The sequence below is a fragment of the Lissotriton helveticus genome, chromosome 2_1, assembly GCF_964261635.1.
Source record: "Lissotriton helveticus chromosome 2_1, aLisHel1.1, whole genome shotgun sequence".
In the NCBI taxonomy this organism is placed as follows: Eukaryota; Metazoa; Chordata; class Amphibia; order Caudata; family Salamandridae; genus Lissotriton; species Lissotriton helveticus.
Window position 1 is genome coordinate 595821672 of NC_136059.1, and position 22183 is coordinate 595843854.

The window sequence follows — 22183 nt, forward strand, 5'->3', positions numbered from 1 at the left end:
GTTGCAAAAAGATTGGCTAACCCAGTCCCTTTTGTAATCAGATTGTTTAGTGAGTGTATTGATCACCTGATATAGTTATTTCGCCGAGTTCTTGGCAGTTTCGATTTGCAATGAGAAATAAGTCTCCTTTTCTTTTACCAGAAGTGACTTATATTTGGTTAGTGAGAATTTATAGTTTTCTATCTCCAAGGAGTCCTTTTGAGCTCTCCATTTTCTCTCTTGACATCTGCAACATTGGCATTCTAGCCTAAGAGCTTCAGAGAACCAGGAGGCAGAAGGAAGGGTCCTACCTTGACGAGCCTTTTGTTATGGGACCAATTGAAAAAAAGGCTGAATGAAGCAAGTTAGAGTAGTTTTGTACAGCTATTTCTGGATTTTCAACTAGTAGAGGGAAGAGGAAGTCAGCAATCGCTGTAATTGATCGATATAGGCCCACGCTCATACTGTCCTGAAGAGAGCCGCTTATTCACAGCTGAGTCAGCTACGGGGCAGTTAATCATAAAGAAAATGGCTGAAAGATCAGTCCAAGTGAAGGGGAGCACTTTGATGCTAGAAATGGTTTAGATATTAGAAAAAAGCGCATCTAGCGTATGTCCTGCACTATGTGTAGGATCAGTTATATATTCTGAGAGCTCAAGAGAATCCATGATTTCTATTAAGGAGATAAGTATCCCTGTCATCTTTCTGGCCTAGATGAATATTAAAATCTCCAAGAACTGTAAAATCGGAGTTACAAAACTCAGCCTCGAGAAGTGAGTTGATAGAACTTAGAAAACCAGATTTGGGGCCGAGAGGGCCGTAAATGAGTGAAACTCTGAAAGTGTATTTCTTAGTAAGCTCTAAGCTAAAAGACAAGGATTTGCAGTCATCAGCCCAGATGGTCGCAAAATTTACCTTGAGGTGTTAACAGTAGATGATGGCTAACCCTCCTCCTTTTTTTTGACAGACGAGCTTGTCTGTATAATCAATAGCCAGTGGGAGTTGCCGAGAGGAGTTCTGGGATAGATGCATCTGTGGCCAAGGTTTCCAAAATGAAGGTAATATCAGATTTGCATAAATCAATAAGTTCTGCCGTTTCTAGTGCGTGTTTTACTAAACAGCAGGCATTTATAAGGGTACAAACCTATTAGTGTCTTCTTTTACACTGGTTCTTGGGCAATAATCCAAAAGACTGGGTAGGGAAAAAGGGCCTGATAGCTGAAAACCACAGGTCTTACAGCTTTCCTACCCCTCTAGGCAAAAAGCAGGCATATCAAAATGATTACAGTTTAGGATGCCGTTGTGAAGATCTAGGAGTTACTTACATGAGAAGTAGATTCTGGGCCTGAGGTCTGGATTAAAACCGTCAGGAGGTCTGACGCTTGATGTGATCCGGGCGCGTATGGACGCAGACGGGCTTGCCTTTGGCGCGCCAACAGAGCGGATGCGCCTAAACTGTCCTGAAATAGCCTTACTTTTGAGGGTCGTGTCTACACGCCGGTGCTAAGCGCAAGCTAAAAACCAAAGAGCAACGTAAACAAGGGTCAAACCTGGGGCCCAGCTACCCGCTTGCCCTACACAGGCTCTCCTGTGGGGGTGGGATGCACAAGTTACTACTGACATCAGTTTTGTACATGACTTTCCGCCCCAGGCACGCAGAGCCATGCAAGAAACTAACCACTGGTGCCATGAAACTAGGGCCCTGATAGTGAGGACCTTAACCCTAGAAATCAGTTCTCAGAACGGGGAGGATGGGTGGGGCGGTAAGGTATCTATCACTAACTAATGTCTCTTACAGATGTATTGTTACACAAGTAGTAACTTGTGTATCTGAAAGAGACACGTTGGTGATAAGATTCCTTACCTTAGAATAGATACCCCAGCAATACCAACCCCGAAGGTGGGTCTGTGAACAAGATTACACCAGAAAGTCACGGAGAACAGAATGGCCAAAGAAGCCGTCTCTCCGGACTTGACTGTCAAGACAGTAATGCTTGGTAAACGTGTGCAGCGAAGCCCATGTAGCTGCCTGACAAATGTCCTGCAAGGGAACGCCGCGTCCCAGTAGTGGCTGCCGTTGCCCTGGTAGAATTTTGTACAGCTTTGCTTGCCATAAGTTGGCAGGGTATGTTCAGACAATGAGTCCCTTGCTCACTTTGCCCCTGGATTCAAGCAAGCCTGGCTGAAGACGGCTGAAATGCCAGAAACCGGTCCTAGGAAGCTTGGTTCCGGTCCAGGGAAGGCATGGCTTGGCAGTTCGGGCTGGACTGTTCCCATGAGGCACAGGGTCAGACTGATTTGCATATGGCCATGTCTGAACTGGGGTGGCCGAGTGGGCTAAAGAACGGTGATGGATTAAACCCAGATCTGTTCACTGGGTTTGAGTGTTTGATTGGTTCAGATGCTCCGTCCATCACCACCCCCTTTTGTACCGCTTTGTTCGCCATAAGTTGGCAGGGTATGCTCAGACGTGAGTCCCTTGCTCACTTTGCCACTGGATTCAAGCCAGCCTGGCTGAAGACGGCTGAAATGCCAGAAACCGGTCCTAGGAAGCTTGATTCCGGTCCAGGGAAGGCATGGCTTGGCAGTTCGGGCTGGACTGTTCCCATGAGGCACAGGGTCAGACTGATTTGCATATGGCCATGTCTGAACTGGGGTGGCAGAGTGGGCTAAAGAACGGTGATGGATTAAACCCAGATCTGTTCACTGGGAGTGAGTGTTTGATTGGTTCATATGCTCCGTCCATCACCACCCCCTTTTGTACCGCTTTGTTCGCCATAAGTTGGCAGGGTATGCTCAGACGTGAGTCCCTTGCTCACTTTGCCCCTGGATTCAAGCAAGCCTGGCTGAAGACGGCTGAAATGCCAGAAACCGGTCCTAGGAAGCTTGATTCCGGTCCAAGGAAGGCATGGCTTGGCAGTTCGGGCTGGACTGTTCCCATGAGGCACAGGGTCAGACTGATTTGCATATGGCCATGTCTGAACTTGGGTGGCAGAGTGGGCTAAAGAACAGCAATGTATTAAACCCAGATCTGTTGACTGGGTGTGAGTGTTTGATTGGTTCAGATGCTCCGTCCATCACCACCCCCTTTTGTACCGCTTTGTTCGCCATAAGTTGGCAGGGTATGCTCAGACGTTGAGTCACTTGCTCACTTTGCCACTGGATTCAAGCAAGCCTGGCTGAAGACGGCTGAAATGCCAGAAACCGGTCCTAGGAAGCTTGATTCTGGTCCAGGGAAGGCATGGCTTGGCAGTTCGGGCTGGATTGTTCCCATGAGGCACAAGGTCAGACTGATTTGCATAGTGGACTGGGGTGGCATAGTGGGCTAAAGAACGGTGATGGATTAAACCCAGATCTGTTGACTGGGTGTGAGTGTTTGATTGGTTCAGATGCTCCGTCCATCACCACGCCCTTTTGTACCGCCCTGGTAGAATGGGCACGCAGCCCCACAAGAGGCTCCTTCTTGGCCAACGAGTAGGAAAATGCTACTTACCAGTATGCATCTGTTCTTGGCATGTAGAGCTGCAGAGTACTACACCTTGTATTAGACCGAAATCTGGTGTTGGGCTCGAATGATTGCATGTTTTGTCGTCTTGGAAGAAGTCTTTTGTAGTCACAAGATAGGTGACTCCTCCCTTGGTCGATAGTGCGCATGGGCATCAGCTCTATCCTTAGATTGTTTTTCGCCATGATGGGAAATGATGGAGTTAGTAGAAGTAAAGAAAGGATGTCCATGTGTGTATATCTAATTAAGATAAAACTGGAACAGATACAGGTCCCGGGGAGGCGGGAGGGCGTGTAGTACTCTGCAGCTCTACATGCCAAGAACAGATGCATACTGGTATGTAACATTTTCCGTTCGAGGCATATGAGCTGCAGATTCTACACTTTGCATCGATTGTGCAGCAGTGTGTCCCCTAGCGGTGGTCACCTGTATCCGTTGCAGTAGTTTGAAAGAGAGTTTTTAGAACAGCTTGGCCTACTGCAGCTTGCTGCTTGGTTTGCAAATCAACACAGTAGTGTTTAGTGAAGGTGTGTGTTGTAGACCATGTTGCTGCCTTGCAGATGTCTTCTAGGGGAATGTTCCCTAAGAAAGCCATAGAGGGTCCTACTTTGCATGTGGAGTGCGCTCTAGGAGGAACTGTTAATGTACGTTTTGCTTTTTGATAGCATGTTTGTATACATTTTACAATCCACCTTGCAATTCCGGCTTTAGAGATGGGGTTGCCTTTATGTGGTGGAGAGAAAGATATAAACAATTGCTTTGTTTTACAAAAGGATTTGGTCCTATCTATATAATAGAGAAGAGCTCTTTTAACGTCTAGTGTGTGTAGAGCTCTTTCTGCTACAGAGTCACTGTTTTGGAAAAACAGAGTTAACTCTACAGATTAGTTTAAATGAAAAGGAGTAATGACTTTTGGAAGGAATTTAGGATTAGTTCTTAGAACCACCTTGTTAGGGTGTAATTGTAAGAATGGTTCTTGTATAGTGAAAGCCTGTATCTCACTTACTCTCCTAAGAGAGGTAATAGCAATAAGGAAAGCTGTTTTCCATGTGAGGAATTGCAGTTCACATTTGTGTAGAGGTTCAAAAGGCGGTCCCATGAGCCTTGTAAGAACAACGTTTAGGTTCCACACTTGAGAGGGTGATAACCTGGGGGGAATTATTCTTTTGAATCCATCTGGGTCTACCCCTCCCCCTAGGCTATACTCATCATCATTTTGAGGTGAATGTGAAGAATGAAGAGGAGAGTGTTCAGGGGAAATTTGAGGTGAATTGTTAGGAGGAACAGGAGATGAAGGAGAAGGAAGTATAGGAGAAGAAGGGTGCATAGGAGATGTGGCAGAGTCCTTCTTCTTGACAGGCACTGCAGGTGCTGTGTCTAATTTCCTCTTCCTGTGTGGTGTAGTGGATACAGCACCTGTTTTAGGGTCAATGTACATCTTCTTTTGTAGAGGATCAGATTGAAAAAGTTTTTCTGATTGCGGATCCTTTACCGGCGCTGATTTTTTCGGTTCCGGGCGTGGTTGCTGCTTGTCTTTAGCCTTAGGAGTTATTACTGTGTCCTTTGGTGTAGATTTCGGCACCGAAGGTGTTGTTTTCAGAGTCCTAGGCTGTTTCGAGGGCTTGGGCGCATCGGAATAAGGCCTTGTAGGTTTAGGTACCGAAGATGATGGCTTCGGAGTGGAAGCTGGTGTCGTCGGCTTCAAGGCATCGGACGCTGGCTTCATAGGTTTGTCTTTATTAGTCGATGGTTTCGGAGCCGAGACTTCTTTCGGTTTTGAGTGCCGAGGGAGGTGGTGGGATCGGCACATGCGGCTTGCTCGGTAAGGAGCTACCGGAAAGCTTGAGTATTTTCTTCGGAGCCGTGCTCGATGGCAGGGCTTTCGAAGTAGTTTTTCGGTCGAGACTGGGCCCCGAAGGCGGAGTGTTGACCTTTGCCTTCGATTTGGGTGCTGTGTATGGGGCAGGGGCAGTAGTACTTACGCGCTGCCCCGATGGTATGGAGTCATCTGAGTCGTCTGCCTCTGATACGAGATCATCTGAATCTTCTTCTGGAACGAGCGGAACCTCTTCGTCGAAGATATCCACCGGTTCCGGAGCTGATCTCTGCAAGTCGTGTCGACGGGCCCTCCGATCTCGAATGGTCTTCTTGGATCGAAAGGACGCTCAGGCTGTACAGCTGGATTCGTCGTGTTCTGGCGATAAGCACAGGTTACAGACCTCGTGGTGGTCAATGTGTGGAAACTTTGCTCCACACTTGGGGCATCTTTTGAATGGCTTCCTTTCCATGAGGTGTAGGCCTCACGGCGTGGATAGGCCCAACGGCCCGCATCGACGACCGGAATCGAGCTGACGGAGTTGAGATTATGTTTGTTGATATCGAATGTAGTTAGGTGAAGTTTGAATAAGTTTTTACGCGTCAAAGTACTTGAAAAGTAGATTTCGAACCGGAGCGGAAAAATTTCATCCGAACCCAGTGGCGGAAAAAAACAATCTAAGGATGGAGCCGATGCCCATGCGCACAATCGTCCAAGGGAGGAGTCACCTATCTCATGACTACAAAAGACTTCTTCCAAGACGACAACAACATGCAATCATCCGAGCCCAACATCAGGTGGCAATCCAATGCAAAGTGTAGAATCTGCAGCTTATATACCTCGAACAAATGCTTTTATGCACAGAACAACCCACCGAGAGATGGTACGCTTGTGCACGGCCTGACCTTTTTTGGCGCCCATGTAGCCAACAAAGAGTTGGTCAGCCACCCGGAACTGTTGTGTGCGCTTCAGATAGAACGAGAGCGCACGTTTTGGGTCAAGACGGTGGAGCCTCTCTTCCTCTTTTGAAGGATGCGGAGGCGGAAAGAAGGTGGGCAAAGTGATGGTCTGTCCGATGTGGAAGGGCGTGACAACCTTTGGCAAGAAAGAAGGACGGGTCCTTAAAACCACCTTGTCCAGATGAACAGAAAGAAAAGGAGGTTTAGACAAAAGAGCCTGGAGTTCACTCACTCTTCTGGCAGAGGTGATAGCTACCAGGAAAGCCATCTTAAGAGTGAGAAGACACAAAGGACAGTTATGAACGGGCTCGAATGGAGAGCACATCAGATATATCAAGACAAGGTTTAAGTCCCAGTGAGGCATTATGAACGGCACGGGAGGAAATCTGTGCGTAATGCCTTTCAGGAAACGGTTGACAACCGGGGACTTAAAAAGAGAAGGCTGATCTGGAAGCCGTAGAAAGGCAGGGATAGCCGAAAGATAACCTTTGATAGTGCCCAGAGCAGAGCCCTGCTGTGCCAAGGATAGAAGGAACAGAAGGACCTCCGAAAGAGGGGCAGAGAGGGGATCCACAGCTTTTGCTGTGCACCATGCCACAAATTTGTCCCACCTGCAGGCGTATACCGTCTTAGTGCAGGGATGCCTGGCTGCCAAAATGACATCACAGACTTCGGGAGGAAGATCGAAAGCTGTCAACTATCGCCGCTCACTCTCCAAGCATGGAGGTGGAGGCTGAACAGGTTCGGGTGGCGGACCGTCCCCTGCTGCTGCGACAGAAGATCCTCCCAAAGAGGCAGTCGGATCGGGGGATCGATCACCGTGCTGAGTAGCTCGGGATACCAGTATCTTAGTGCCCAATCCGGAGCCACAAGGATGACTTGGGCCCGGTTGCGCCGAATCTTCTTCAGCACTCTGGGCAGAAGTGGTATAGGCGGAAAGGCGTACAATAGACCGCAACTCCACTCGTGAAGAAAAACGGTAAACTGAAAGTGCTCTTGGCCTACCATGAACCGCTGGTAACACCGGTGGGCCGGCAGGACGGGAACATGAAAATAGGCGTCCTGCAAGTCTTGCGTTACCATCCAGTCTCCTGGATCGAGAGCAGACAAGACCCGAGCCAAAGTCAACATCTTGAACTTCTCCTTCCGGAGGAAGCGGTTGACGTTCCGGAGGTCCAAGATGGGATGCAGACCCCCTGTGTCCTTATTGGGGACCAGAAAGTAGTGGGAATAACAACCACTCCCTACTTCTGGGCCAGGAACGCATTTGATGGCCCCCTTGGCCAAGAGGGCAGTGTCAAGTGTTCCCCCGACATGCAGTGGTACTGAGGTGGCATGGCTGGAGGGGTGGACTGAAAGGGAAGGGAGTAACCCTTGCGGATGATCTGCAAGACCCACTTGTCTGATGTGATAGCGTGCCAGTGGTGGAGATCATGGCAGATCCTGCTACCCACTGGCGTGGTGTGTCTCACAAAGCTCGGATTAGGAAGGTTTGGAGGTAGAAGCAGCAGGGAGGAGGTGGACTGACCCCACGCTGATTCCTAGACCCGCCCCTGCGGAAACCGCGTCTGAGGCCGCGCTGAGGCTGGTTCTGCACAGACTTGCTGAAAGAACTTGCCTGGACGCCCCTTCCTTGGCCACGAAAGGAACGAAAACCAGGAGCGGCTGGGCTTTTCGTGGAAAGACCTAAGGACTTGGCTGTGGTCCACGAGTCCTTAAAACGCTCCAGAGAACTGTTGGCTTTATCGCCAAACAGGCGAGTGCCATCAATGGGTATGTCCATGAGTGAGGTTTGGACATCTGGCGAGAACCCGGTAGATCTAAACCAGGTGTGGCGACGCAGCGCCACAGTCGTAGAAATTGCTATACCTAGTGAGTCCGCGGTGTACAAACCACACCGAATGCCTCATCTATACTCTCGGCAACAGCTTGAGACAGCACAGCTTGGGTGTCTTCAGGACACTGAGGCAACACCTGTGCAACTGTATCCCACACACGTGGGAATAGTGGCTCAATAGGCATGCGGTGTTCACTGACTGCAGCCCTCAGCTGGCCGAAAAGAACAACCGCTTGCCAAACTGCTCCAGCTTCTTAGAGTACTTTACCGGCAGAGACGTTTGAAAGGCATTCTGGGACGTCGAAGCTTGGATGACCAGGCTTTCGGGCGTAGGATGAGTGGTCAGAAAGGCAGGGTCACTTGGCGCCGGGCGATGGCGCCTGGCGACATTCTTATCCACAAGGGCCCTGTGGCTGGCTGCAACCAAATGCCCAGTAAGACGTCTGTAAGGGCGTCATTAATTGCAGCAGGGGCTCCGACGAAGTGGACGACGTCTGGAGCACCTCAGTGAGGAGATTAGTCTTTAGGGCCACCGTAGGGAGATCAAGGTTGAAGACCTCAGCAGCCCAACGGAGCACCATCGTGTAAGAAGCGCCCTCCTCCATGGTAAACCCCGGGTCAGAGGAGACATTAAAGCCACCGGCCTCCTCTAACTCGTCCGCCCAGTCCTACTCAGAGTCACACTGACGAGCAAGAGGGTCCTTAGACCCTTCCCAGTCGTCCTCCACCTCCACCGTATGTGGAACAGACTGCGGCAGCAGGGCAGGGACCAGGGAAGGAACAAACGGCGCCGGGAACGGTGCCGGACGGGGCCGAACTGGCGCTGTGTCCCAATGCGGATCCCAGGTAGGGACAAAATTGTCCTGGAACCTGGGCAGCGGCGGATCAAATGGTATCCACTGCGGCGCCGGAGGCGGAGCCGAGGGTGGCGCTGGGGCCTGAGTCGGCAGTGTGGGACCTTGTGGCACCGTGACCGGAGCCAGCGGCGCAGGATCCTACGGCGCCGCCGACTAGGATCCTGACACAGGACCGCGGGGCCCAAGGGCGCGCCGGCAGGAGCCCGGGGCCTAAACAGGTGGTCCATGGTAGCAAGAAATTCTTGCACCTGTGCGGGAGTTGCCGACGGACCCGGGTAAGGTTGGTAGGCTGCGGGACTTCCGTGCTCCAAAGGAGCCGCAGGGGTAGAATCCCTGTCTTCCTCGTCTGCATCCCGGGACCGACGGGGGGACATCGACTTCTTTTTGTGTCGTCTCTTACCCGAATCTGAGGGTGAAGACTTGGAGCCCGAGGAGCGATGATGGTGACCCCACAAGCGTTCTCTGGAGCGGCGCTGGGATGAGTGCCGGACCTCAAGCAGCTTCCAGCGCCGCTCCCTCAAGGCCTTCGGGCCATGGCCAGAGAGTCCATACAGGACCGGGAGTCATGGTCGCTCTCCAGGCAGTAGAGACAGACGTCGTGGGGGTCCGCCACCGGCATATTGTAACGGCAGGACCCACAAGACTTAAAAACAGGCATCCCTACGTGCACCAGAGTAGACTCAACTTATAGGAGACAAAAGTCAAAAAGATAGTCAAAAAGTGACTAAGGTACGTGCTCTAACTGGATCTGCGCTTACTGGCGCGGAAAAAGAAAGAACTGACATCAGCGCGCATGGGTGGCGCCTAAGTAGTCTCTCTGACGTCATCTCGGCACTTACAATGCCATCGACAGGCGCGGAGCCGCACAATGCCACCTACTGACGCGCAGGTGTGACTGCTGACTAAAAACTTTCCAGATCCAGTCTGACGCCTGGGGATATTCTAAGGTAAGGAATCTATCACTAACGTGTCTCTTTCAGATACTGGGAACAGAGTAAACTTAAAGGTGAGAGAACAATGCATAAAAATATTAAAAACAGGCTAATTAGCCCTTTCAAGATGGCGCTCCCAATGGGAGATAGGACCAAGAATGGGCAGAGGTGGAGCCAGGCAACTCTGGAAAACCGGCGCTGAGAGACTTGCTCTCTCTGTGCCTATAAGGAAATAAAACGTGACAGAGCACGTAAAGGAATGAAAATGATACACTGTTGCTCGAAACTTAAACCAAGTATGCCACGGGCTCATGTTATTCACACGCTGAGTCACAACGTGTAGGAATACACAATGCAGGGAATTCACTGGCTGATGAAGGTGCAAAGGAAACAGTGCAAACTGCTGCCGTAGCTGCAGTAACTCATTCCAGCATGAACATAGATGGAGACTGTCACTGCTTTATGGTGTGGTACTCCTTTACTGAAAGGTTTTCTATTAAATACTCCTACCAGCGGAGTGTGCAAAATGTTCAGTTTGCTCATCTTCCCGGAGTGAGAGATAGAGTAATCCCCAATTCTTATCGCAGGTTAGAATTAATCCTAGCAGCACATATGGCTCTAGCATCTGCTCATGCAGGGGTGTCTGCTACCATTTTACTATTGCAGAAATGCTACCTGTGGCCAAGTCTCTATCAACAGACAAAGGACTATGTCCACAACTGTAACATTTGTCAACAAATAAAGGTTTCCACCACAGCTCGCCCGCCACAGACACCCGTACTGATTTCAAACAAGCCTCTCACTTGTGTTTATTTGGAACCCTACAGAACGTTACACACTGATGGGTCTTATAAATACATCACGTCAGCAGTGGATTTGTGCCCTCGATTCATGTGGGTATGGCCACCGCGATTGGCTGAAGCTCAAACTGTTATAAAAGATTTGCAATTCTTCATCGGAACATATGTAGTAACCACATTCCATTAGGACCAGGGTCCAGCGTTTCCCTCTAGGGTTTACCGAGACACCATGAGAACATTGGGTGTGACTGTGCACTACTCCTCCCCAAACCATCCTGAGGGAAATGTGGTTGTGGAGAGAGATAAACATGACTTAAAGCAGAGAGTGATTTGAAATCCACATGGGGAACTAAAGATTGGCAGGGTCAGGGAAAAGACAAACAAAACAATTTAGCAAATGTCCTGTCTTGTCTGGACCAAGGAAAAGGGCATGAATACACCAAATATTCCTACATTTGCACACTTTGACAATTGGAAACACTTTACAAACTACACAGAGGAAACATTTCACTACATGCTTAGGATGGAACATAGAATTCTTCACGTTCCAGTCCAGAGGGATGGCTAGTGTGGCCATTAGTAATACTAATGGATGCCATGAACGTGTTCTTAACAGCACGAAAGGGTTCAGGATCAACAGGCCAGACCCACATTATGTACCGACACAACACTCAGGAGTGGTAACAACATATAGCATTGGGAAGTTATGCCCAGATTGGCTAAGACATTCAATGTTAGATGAGGGGAAACGAGACTTGTCTCTCCCTTCTGATTACATGGATTTACAGGATATCTTGTTAGGTCCTAGAAAGCAACGTCAAAAGCGCTTTTTGTATGCAATGTACAATGAAGTGTGGAAGATTTTGCAGAAGGAAGCTGCTGAGCTGATATGTGAAATTGGCAGAGCAAATTTAGAGACTACTCTAGCGGTGGTAGACAATGGTATGGCTACATTATCCACAAGGATGTATTCTCTGAGTAACATTGAGTCATTTGCTATTTACATCATACAGAGTTACATGTCTCTTTAACAACATGGACAAAAGCAACTCAGGTCTATTATGCTACTGAGCTGGACTTTGCAGGCTTTGCGCAATGGTCGCATTCCATGGAAGAATTTAAATGCCCCAAATTTATCACCATACAATTAGACGAAATAAGAGATAAACATGGGCAGAAAAGGTGCAACATACACCAAGTTACACAGAGAAAAACTAGAAAAATTATAATTCACAGAAGCAGAGACACCATCAGCTGGCTGGATAATTCCAGGGTTTATTTCTCTGCCAATTTCAACATTTCACTTCAAGTACTACTTAAGTAAGCAGATATGAAGTGCTATGGAAGGGATTTGTACGTGAGGCATGGATCTTACTTTTCACTTACAGATGTAGGAATGGTACAATTAAGGCTTTTCTTAGTAGTGGTATATACTGTGAGAACACTTTAGGGCATTCTCTAGTTTCCAGGGAAGTTATACTTCATGGGGCAAGTAATGCATCCAAAGCCAACTTGTCCCCTTACCTGAAAGGTTCTCCAGCTGCTGTAAATTGTCCGGCATTCACAATGCTTTTGAATAGAAGCTATTTGATGTTGAATGGCCAAGAAATCGGGAATTCCAAATCTGGTGACGGTTTCTAGGGTGGTGACCTGTTGCACACAAGTGCTTTTTCCACCTGCCCATATAGTTAGGGATGTGACAGTTTGGACATCAATTCCAATTTCAAATGTGAACTTCAATGCTTTAAGCAGCCTGAAAGCCTTATTGCTTTAAAAGGAAGTTGCCTTAACATCTGCATAGGAGATGTTTGATCTTCAGATGGCAAAGTTTTCTTCTGAGATACAGTCGTTAAGACACACTAACCTCCCAACCATTTCAGGGAGCTTGTCGACCGCATGTTTAATGACTCGAGTACTACGAGTGAAGTAAAAAAAAAAACAATTAGCTCCGGGTTTGTTAGTACCTTCCAGACTGTCTTCGGATTATTTGCATCTTTCATTCATACACTTTGTGCTTGAAAGCGTTTTTGGAGGCTTACCACTTGTAGTGTTCTCATTGTCGGTATACTGATTTTATTTTATCTGCTCCGCAATGGATGTTCCATCACGCGGCCAAATGGGAATGGCACTGCCGCAAGTGCTCCTATTACTATTTCTCACTTGTAGAACGCGAGGCATCCCAGCGCCGAGTAAGAGGCAGCATCATGTCAAAGTACGAAAAGCATCTTAAAGACCAGATTATTTAAAGAGCCAAGTTTAAATCGCTTTCTGGAAGTGTAGCTCATATTCTGTCCCTGGAATAGACAGTGGAAAAGAGTTCCAAAGCTTTGCTACATGAAAGGCAATGGAGCAACTACCTCTTCCTGCTTTTTTGATAGCTGGAATAATAGCTAGGTGTATGTTCAAAGAACTTAGTGATCTGTTTGGAACTATAGCAAGATAGGCGGACCAGCGCCAGCAATACACAATGATTTAAATTCCACTCTTAGGGCAATAGGAAGCCAGTGGAAGTCTCTCAGATCCTGCCTAACTGACTTCGAGCTCGGAAGCTCAAGTAATGCGTGTGCTGCCATAGTCTGCACTAACTGCAATTTACGAGTAACTTCTTTTAGGGACCCCAGATTTAAGGTGTTACCGTAGACCAAACGAGACAGGACCAAGGCTTGAACCACCATTCGTCTAGAAGTCTTAGAGTTAGTTTCTAAGGGGCGTTGGTGATCGTATTTATTTTTAAGATGGGGGAATTTGTTTTAAGGGGTGTGGGGGTTTGGGATTAGTTTATAGGGGGTATGGGCAATCGTGTTTGTTTAAAGGAACTGGGGGAAATAGTTTATATGGGGTTGAGTTTGTTTTTAGGGGATAGGGTGATTGTGTTTATTTTTAGGGTGGGGGAATTAGTTTTAAGGGACTGAGTTAGTTTTAAGGGGGAAGGGGTTTGGGATTATTTTTTAGGGGTGTGGGTGATTGTGTTTGTTTATAGGGTTTAGGGGGATTCCTTTTTATGGGGCAGGACGGTTTGAGGGGGATCGGGGTAGTAGTTGAAAACCATTTTTTTAACATGCATTCCTCTAACACAAACAATTGTGGTAAAGGAATACATGGTAAAAAAATCGTGGTTTAAATGAGGTCGTGGTAGCGCCCTCGTTGTTAGGGAAGTTGCGGTTGTTGAACTCGTTGTACCAACATATAACCCTTTCAAGTTTGCACTGGATATATGCCTTGGATGCAACCGGTTCTATCTACGGACATAGAACTGCTGATGGGTCCATTAAAAGTTCACTTGTAAAGTTGCTCTGTGTGATCAGTGTTGCTACAAAATGCATATTATGAGCCTTTCTGGGATATCTTGGCTTCTGGATTTCTGGCTCGTCCTCTGCGGATGCACTACTGGCTGTGACACCTTCAGCGGCTGCTGAAGGGGTGGATTGGACCATATTTGTTCACTTGTGAAGGCAGTGCCAACCGAAACCTCTTCTGAAGCAGCTGGAAACAGTATTATTTTGTCTGCTTAAACAAACTGCCAGTTTCAAGCACTGAAGATCTATTTTTTTTCGGCAATGTTTTTAGTTTCAAAATAGCTCTTAAAGTAGTCTTTTCATGCGCCTTTTTAGATTCCCTTTTCAATACGTTTTTGGCTTTATTTAGGCTTTTAGTATTAAAAGAGCACCAAATTCTATTTTGAGATTTTATATTTAATAACATATTTGGACCTTATATTTTAGCAAATGTTTTAGGAAGCTTTTAGTTTCCTTACGTCCAAGGACTGCGTTTTAAGTGGTTACATAGGCCTTAAGCGAGGGACTCCACCATTTTACATGTTCACGTTTTAAGTTGACATCTTTCTTTTTTTTTTTAAATCTTTTTATTATAAAACTTGGCTCCGCAACATTGCACATCAGTCAGTATTAGCATTTCAGTGGCAGATGCAGGTAAAATCAATCAGAAAAAACAACCCCCCCCATCAGTATCCATGCAGCCTACCCAAAACAGCCTCCCTTCTAAACATCCCAAATGCAGTACCACCACCCTAAGTTGACATCTTTCTTAAGCGCTAGACTCTTGACACACATTTGCTTGTGCGACCATATGGGGTAATATTCTCTAAAATAGGATTTGCTTTTATTTACACTACTTTGTAGGCATATTATCAGTGTCTGAACATTCCGTAGCAGACTTAAGTCAACTGCGCAAAATGTTGATGCCTGCTTTATGCTCTGCAACAGCTCTGTAAGGGTAGAATTAATAATGACGACCTGCCTAATGCTCCGGCATGGTAACATGGGTGAAGTTTATTATATAAATATACCAATCCTTTGTTTAGACAGAGGAATATTTTGCTGTCACTGAATAGGTCAGCCCATGCCAGAATTCCAGTCCAGCTGAATCCTGTTTACCTTCCTGAGCAGGATGATGGCCTGCTCTGCACAAGAATGGGCTCCTAGATGAAACGTACCCACTGGTAACTGGGGAGTTATCACGACAAGGTATTCTGGCAGATTCGCAAACCCTAAACTCACTAGGTTAGGAAATGCTAGGTAGAAGTATAAATAGGATTATATATGTATTCATATAGTCAATGTCTATCTTCTTTACCATTCTCATAATGCTGATTGCTCTGTTCTGTTTCCTTCTATTAATCATTGCAGCGCACATATTTTACACAAGAATCTTATTGCTTAAAAAAATGTTTGAAATGCCAATATGAGCATTTCTTGAGTCTCCCTTTGGGTATACATGAGTTGCTAATGAAAGTGACTGATCTGCTTACACGATTTCCTTGAGAAGCCGGAGTATTCATGTTCTGAGGTTGCTCATACCATAAGGTACCATGCGAGATTAGAGGTCCAGATGGTGCACTGTGAGCTAGCCAGGACTGAGGCCAACATATTCTAATGGTATGCAGAGAGTCAGTCCAGCACAGTTTTGGGGTTTATGTTGTCCAAAATGCACAGTCTTACTAATAGAGTATGAAATGTACAACAGGGACAGAGAGAGATGGGTGTCTCTCACTAGCCTCAAGCCTAAGCCCCATCTCTGTATGCACAATAAGCCCATCTAACAGTGTTCTTAGATCTCTCCTATGAAAATACTTCCAGCAAACAAATACAGGCTTCTATGATACAGATTCCCACCTCCTAACCTGGTGGCAGGTCAGAAACCTACTGGGAGCACCGTTCTGTGTAATGTTAATTACCATGGCCTATAGATCAAGCTGTAAAGATAACAAGCATTGGCATTGCCAATAGGTCTCGCTTGTGGGACATTATAAGTATTTAGTTTTGCAGCACAATATCCGATTATGCAACAAGGATATTGTGCTGCAAAACTAAATACTTATAAGGTCCCACAAGCGAGACCTATTGGCAATGCCAATGCTTGTTTTTATTTAATGATATTTTATATAGCGCGAACATTGCCCGAAGGTGTCATAACGCTTTACAAAAGAACTAGTTGCGTTATAAGGACTTTGGATTACATCAGTTACAATAAAAGATACAAACAGAAAAAATTTCAAATGTACAAGTTGTAAAGTCACTCAAGGAAGAGATGTAAACAAAAAACTGCAAATGTCCAAGTTGTAAAGTCACTTAAGAAAGAGATACAAACAGAATTTTTTTGTGCAAATGTACAAGTTGTAGAGTAACTCAAGGAAGAGATACAAACGGGTAAACTATAAAATCACATAGGAATGGTAGTAGGTATAAAGTACTACATATACTAGTGGGTAGAGTACCTGTAAATCCCGAATGTTTTTCTGACTGACGGTGAGGGTGGCGCTAGAGAGCGATTGCGAGACTGAGCAGTTTGGGCAGGGGGCTGGTCTCTTTACCATACAGGCAAAATGTCCGTCCAGCTGCAGGGAGCTGCTATTTTTGTGACTGCGCGGCTGAGACTGTTATTGGAAGTAAATGAAGAGATGCAGGTGCTCTCCAGCGCCGGCCCGCTGGGAGGGTCTGATGGCCGCTGCTTTAAAAGAAAATGCACATGTTTCCGGAGTCCAGCAGCAGCTGCGAGACAAGGATTTATGTCGCTCTCAGAACTCGGGCCTTTCAGAATGCTACATTTAATCACACGCACAGAAAGCAGAGCAAATTTTAAAGATGTTGCATATAAAAGGCAGGGGGCTGATCTCTTTACCATACCGGCATGCTGTTTATTTTTCCAAAGCTTGAGAAAACCTGTTCGATAAAAAGCTGAAGGAGGAGGGGGTGCGAGGGATGAGGGAACACGGCCTGGGGGAAGCTGGCTGGGGAGGGGGAGGAGAAATGCAAGGAAGGCTGTGTGCGGCGTAATTAGGGGAGGAGAAGCCGAGAAGCCGCAGAGCGCACGCTGGGCGAAGCCCTTTGATGTGCTGTGCGGCAAATGGAGGGAGGCTGATGCGCGTTCATGTTTGAACACGTGGTTCACGTGAACTTCATGAAAACCGCCAGCAAAAAGCTGGTGGTTTCACGAAGATTTTGGCCACTTGAATTCTCCCTCCGCTCGATGCGCATGCGCGCATCGATAGGTCGCGAGACCTAAAAATTATAAGGTGTCTGCTCCAAGGGTGGGACTGTGACACTGATAAGTCCAGATCAAATCTTAACAATGCTGCTTAGGCAAGAACGAAGCTGTCTGACAAAAGATTCAATGAGCCAATAAGTGGTCACAGAAAGCTATGGGATATAGATGAACAAGTTGCTTACGTTTGGTAGCAATATTCTGGTGAATACAAAACTTTCCTACATATTCCACACCTTATGAATATCCAAAATCTTTTCCTCAGCAATAGTTCTCTAACATTGCAAGGTGAAGACTTGCAGCTTTATTGGTGATTCTGCCTCCCAGATGTGACATCATCAGAGTTTATCAGACACAAATCGGAATGCTATTAGAAAAGGATCGCTGCAATCAGAAGGACTGCAACTATAGCTCCAATGCGTGGCATTGATCGATTTCCTAACATGTACAAAGCCCACGTTGTCTAGCCCCGGTAGATATATAGAGGGTTTATGAATCAGGGCTCAAAAAATCCACTCGCAATAGTGAGCCAGATTCAATCAGGACGAGCTATTTTTAGGGCCTACTCGCCGGCTCTGGCGAGCTAACAACAGGTGTTCTGCTTGCTTACAAAGTGAATGAGCAATAAAGATGCCTTTAAATCTTGTTATTTTGTCACATTTCTCTGCTTTCAGAGTCAGAGGTCAAATGTCAGTTTGTCTTCCTAAATTTACTTTTCTTTCTGTGACTGAAGTTAGAGGATTTTGTAAAGTGAACTGTGTGTCAATCAGGATGAAACCAGTTCAATAACATTACAGTTAGAACGAATGGTGTATTCAAGTTACTAGACTTGCAGGTCTAGTAAAGGCTTTATGATTTTTCTAGCCCTGTGAATGCTAACAAACGTTTCTTCAATATATACAAGCTCATGGGACCATTCCACCTTTTCTATTTAATTGTATTTAGATCCTTCCAGACATCTGACAGTATATACAACTTTATAAATACATAAATAAATAGCAGTTTCTAGGTGAATTACACGTTACCCTGTTCCATTGTTTTTTTACTGTCTCCAGGCCAACCGTTTTGTGACTCTGATTTAGATCTTTACAGACCTTCAACCCTATATGACTTTCAAGGTAAATTGGGGCCTCCCTTGTTTCATCACCTAACCTATGGGATAATAATCACTGTCCAGTGCCAATCATTCTCTAGTTTGACCTCACAAGGACATCAATCAAGAACTCTGCCCTGTTGGGTCACAGATTGATTCACCTAACATTACCAGGAACAGGTATGAAACTATAACAATATTTATCTGACCATCACTTCCTAAGTGGATTTACTCTGGTCTATGACCCTGTCTAACACCCGTCCCCCTTTCCTCCGTCCCCCTTGCCTCCCCACCTATTCCATTTGATAATACCAAATCGTTTGCATCAATAACACTTGAGGACTATGCTTGCCAACCAATGTACCCTCTACTGTGCGAGAGTGTAAGGTCTGTGTCCTCTGCAACCAAGGATATGTGCGCCAGTAACCAGACCGCGAATGTGAGTGCAGCGCCAAATATCACTCCAAACTTTTGTTTAAAAAACCGAAAAGACGGTGCATTTACACACATACTGCACCACGTGAACAGTGTTAAGGCAGGTATGAAACCGTCCCACATAGCACTTTGAAACCTTGGCAACTATGTTGCTACATTTCTTTTCCTAATAGAGCTGGGCTGCGGGGTGATTGTGAGCACTCGTTAAAGTTTTCATGATAGTTGCATCCCATGACGTGTGCTGCGATTAACATGAAAACTCTAACAAATGCTCTCTTTGAGCAGGAAAAATGACATTATTTTAACTTAATTATAATTTTATTTTTTCAAGTTCAGGGCTGGGTTGTGGTAAGACCGCATCAGGTGTTAGACTAAAGCATTTTAATGATGGTGTCCGCATCACCGCATTAAAATGCATTAGTCAAGTATTCTAGCGCCCCTCTAACTATACTGCAATTGAGGCGCCCTGCCCATGAGGCAGCACCAGCACGCTAAAATTGTCTAACATATATAAGCATACAACTGCGCCCTTGAATTTAAAATGCTATGTTTAACTCCACAAATAAAAAATAAAAAATGTCCTCCAAATTCAGAATGTTACTCAAAGACTTCTGTTGTAGCACAAGTGCAGCGCCATCCAACATGGGTCCCAATCCACAGACCTTCCTTCGTGAACCCCAACACAAAACATTGTGAGCCCATCAGAAGAACCTTTGTCATGATCCCCTATTTTAACATCAATAACACTAGATGCTTTATTACGAGCAATAGATGCATTAATTTCACACCTGCTGATGCCAGAAAGTTAAAATTTTACACTCATCAGTAAAACATATACTATATCTTCTAATGCCCCACCAAACTCTTGATTATCCTTAATGTGTTTCAGTGTCTGCACGAAAACCCCTGAACACCTAATTGTGCAGTACGTAGTGCAATTCAAATGTATGAGGACTAAACTACAAATCAGAAAACACAAAGGATCAAAGCAAGGTCAAGGGGTGTCTCAGAAACAACTTGTGGATAAGTGAGAGCTGTTTAGGCCTCAACAGATCCTAAGCCACTGATCAGGACAGCTTCAGCTTTACCCTAGCCTTTGATGGCCTTAGGAGCTTGGACACACCGCAGTTCCCATTCTAGAATAATGGAACACAGATGCCTGATTTGACACAACTTTTCTTGCTACATGTCAATGATCATTTAAATCAGCAAATTGCAACTCATGATGCTTATAAAGGTTCTCCTTTACTGCAAGAAAAGCAAGATAGGCAGTTAAAAAGAATTTTCATTCTATCAAAACTAGACTACTGCAATGTAGTCTATGCCGGAGCCCACAAAAAGACACAGAAACTCTAGAGAATCCAGAAGAGGGACGATCAAATTTGCTTCAATTTGATTACATCTGCTCACATCACATAGTCTTCTGAAGAGCACCACTGGCTCCCAGTAGAAAAAAAAAGGAAGTAAAAAAATCTTCACTTCACTTCAACCATACTATCCAATTAGGAAGATGGAGGGAAAAACTTTGAGCTCAAAGTTCCAACTGCTGGCCTATTAAAGGAAGCCTTGCTTTAGCTGTCTAGAAGCTCTGTAATGACCTTTGCCCTCCCAGGGTTAATAGAGGATAGAGCCACGAAACATGGAACATTAATAGGCCACTGAATCAACTTGTGGATAAGTGAGAGCTGTTTAGGCCTCAACAGATCCTAAGCCACTGATCAGGACAGCTTCAGCTTTACCCTAGCCTTTGATGGCCTTAGGAGCTTGGACACACCGCAGTTCCCATTCTAGAATAATGGAACACAGATGCCTGATTTGACACAACTTTTCTTGCTACATGTCAATGATCATTTAAATCAGCAAATTGCAACTCATGATGCTTATAAAGGTTCTCCTTTACTGCAAGAAAAGAAAGGAAGATGAAATTTTACATGACCAATATGTCCCCTGCGTGTACCCCTGCGTGTACCCTATGTTTAATGTATGTGCATGTCATACATGCATTTTCCCTTAAGTGGCCTGAATCACAAGGCCTCTGCATTTACGTACTGCATTAGGATGCCAGTCATCAAGTCTCCCATGTAAGAAATATTAAGTTAGCATTTAAGGCCCATGTAATTGCATTGTGCACTTTTAAATAAGTCATGATGAACCTGTTTTCTGGCTCAGCCGAGGCCCAGCACGAGAGGCCCAAGACAGTGTTTTGCAAAATAGTTATCTGTTTGTTGTACAGAATTACATTCCTGCCCAGTGAAGAAGGTAAACAGAACCCGTCTTCAGAGATAGGGCCTAGCCTTTCTGTCTCCGTTTAAGTAAATTACAGAGCTTGCATCCGTAGAAAGCCCACGGCCCCCATGCAATGCACGAAGAAATATATGCCCTCTCTGGCTCTTAGTGATGAGCGACCTTTGCTTCAGATAAAACATCCCCGGACTCAAGATATCAGATAATACCAGACGTGCTGGTCGCCCTGACACTAAAGGCCTCTTTACTAGACTGAATGTCAGCTTTCCCCCCAGTCACACGTCAGTTGCACGTCATGATCAAGTTGCACGCACAAGTAGGGCAAAGTTCCAGACTGCCATGCAACCCCCTCCATGTATCCACCCACCTATGACTCCTCCTCTAATGCACGCCCATATTCACGCCCACATGCTCTTATCTCTCTTTCTCTTGCTCTGCCTGGAGCGTTTCACCCTATGTACAAGAATGCACGTATAAATATGTAATCAGGAAATAATGTTTCAGAAGACCCTTCCTGAACCTTAGAGGTGATGGAACAGATTCTCCCTTAACTCGAGTTATTGGAATAAAGCCCTTTCACTCGGATACCACGGACTCTGCCTCTCATTTACTGCATGATGCATTGTTTATGTATAGAAATTATGACAGGGTAATATTTTATTTACCACATTAATCTGGCGCCCGAATAGTGGACTAATCCCTTTCCCCACATGCCGGAGACGTAGGTCCAGCCTTTGCCCCCTTCTACAGCCGTGACGGACTTCAAAGTGTACACGCAGCGGGACTTCCTGCTTACTCCCTCAGGCCCACGGAGGAGACGGACTGCGACCAGGCGTCCACACGAGGCGGTGAGGATCGCGGATCATCCCAACCAGAGCCCAACCCGTGAGAGAGCAAGGTCCGAGGTTCCGAAGGCCCACCTGTTCCGAGGCGCATGCGTGGAAGTAGAAGTAGACGTGGTATCAAGTATCAAGTTTCCGAGGCCTTCAAGTCCTGCTTCCCGGTGAGTACCACTAAGGGGAACGCATAAAGTTCAAGACGGGTTCATTTACATGAACACGGTAAAGACGTGTCTCATTTATTTAAGCACGGTAAAGACGGGTCCACGGTAAATCGTGGGCACGGTAAAGACGGGTCCACGGTAAAGACGGGTCCACGGTAAAACGTGGGCACGGTAAAGACGGGTCCACGGTAAAACGTGGGCACGGTAAAGACGGGTCCACGG

The 22183-nt window shown here is 46.1% G+C and overlaps 1 protein-coding gene across 3 annotated transcripts in view; it reads right to left on the bottom strand.

The window, feature by feature from the left end:
• BDP1 (BDP1 general transcription factor IIIB subunit) overlaps window positions 1–22183 on the bottom strand; it is a 1449812-nt gene that overhangs the window by 1118591 nt on the left and 309038 nt on the right. The gene's annotated exons all lie outside the window — the stretch shown is intronic.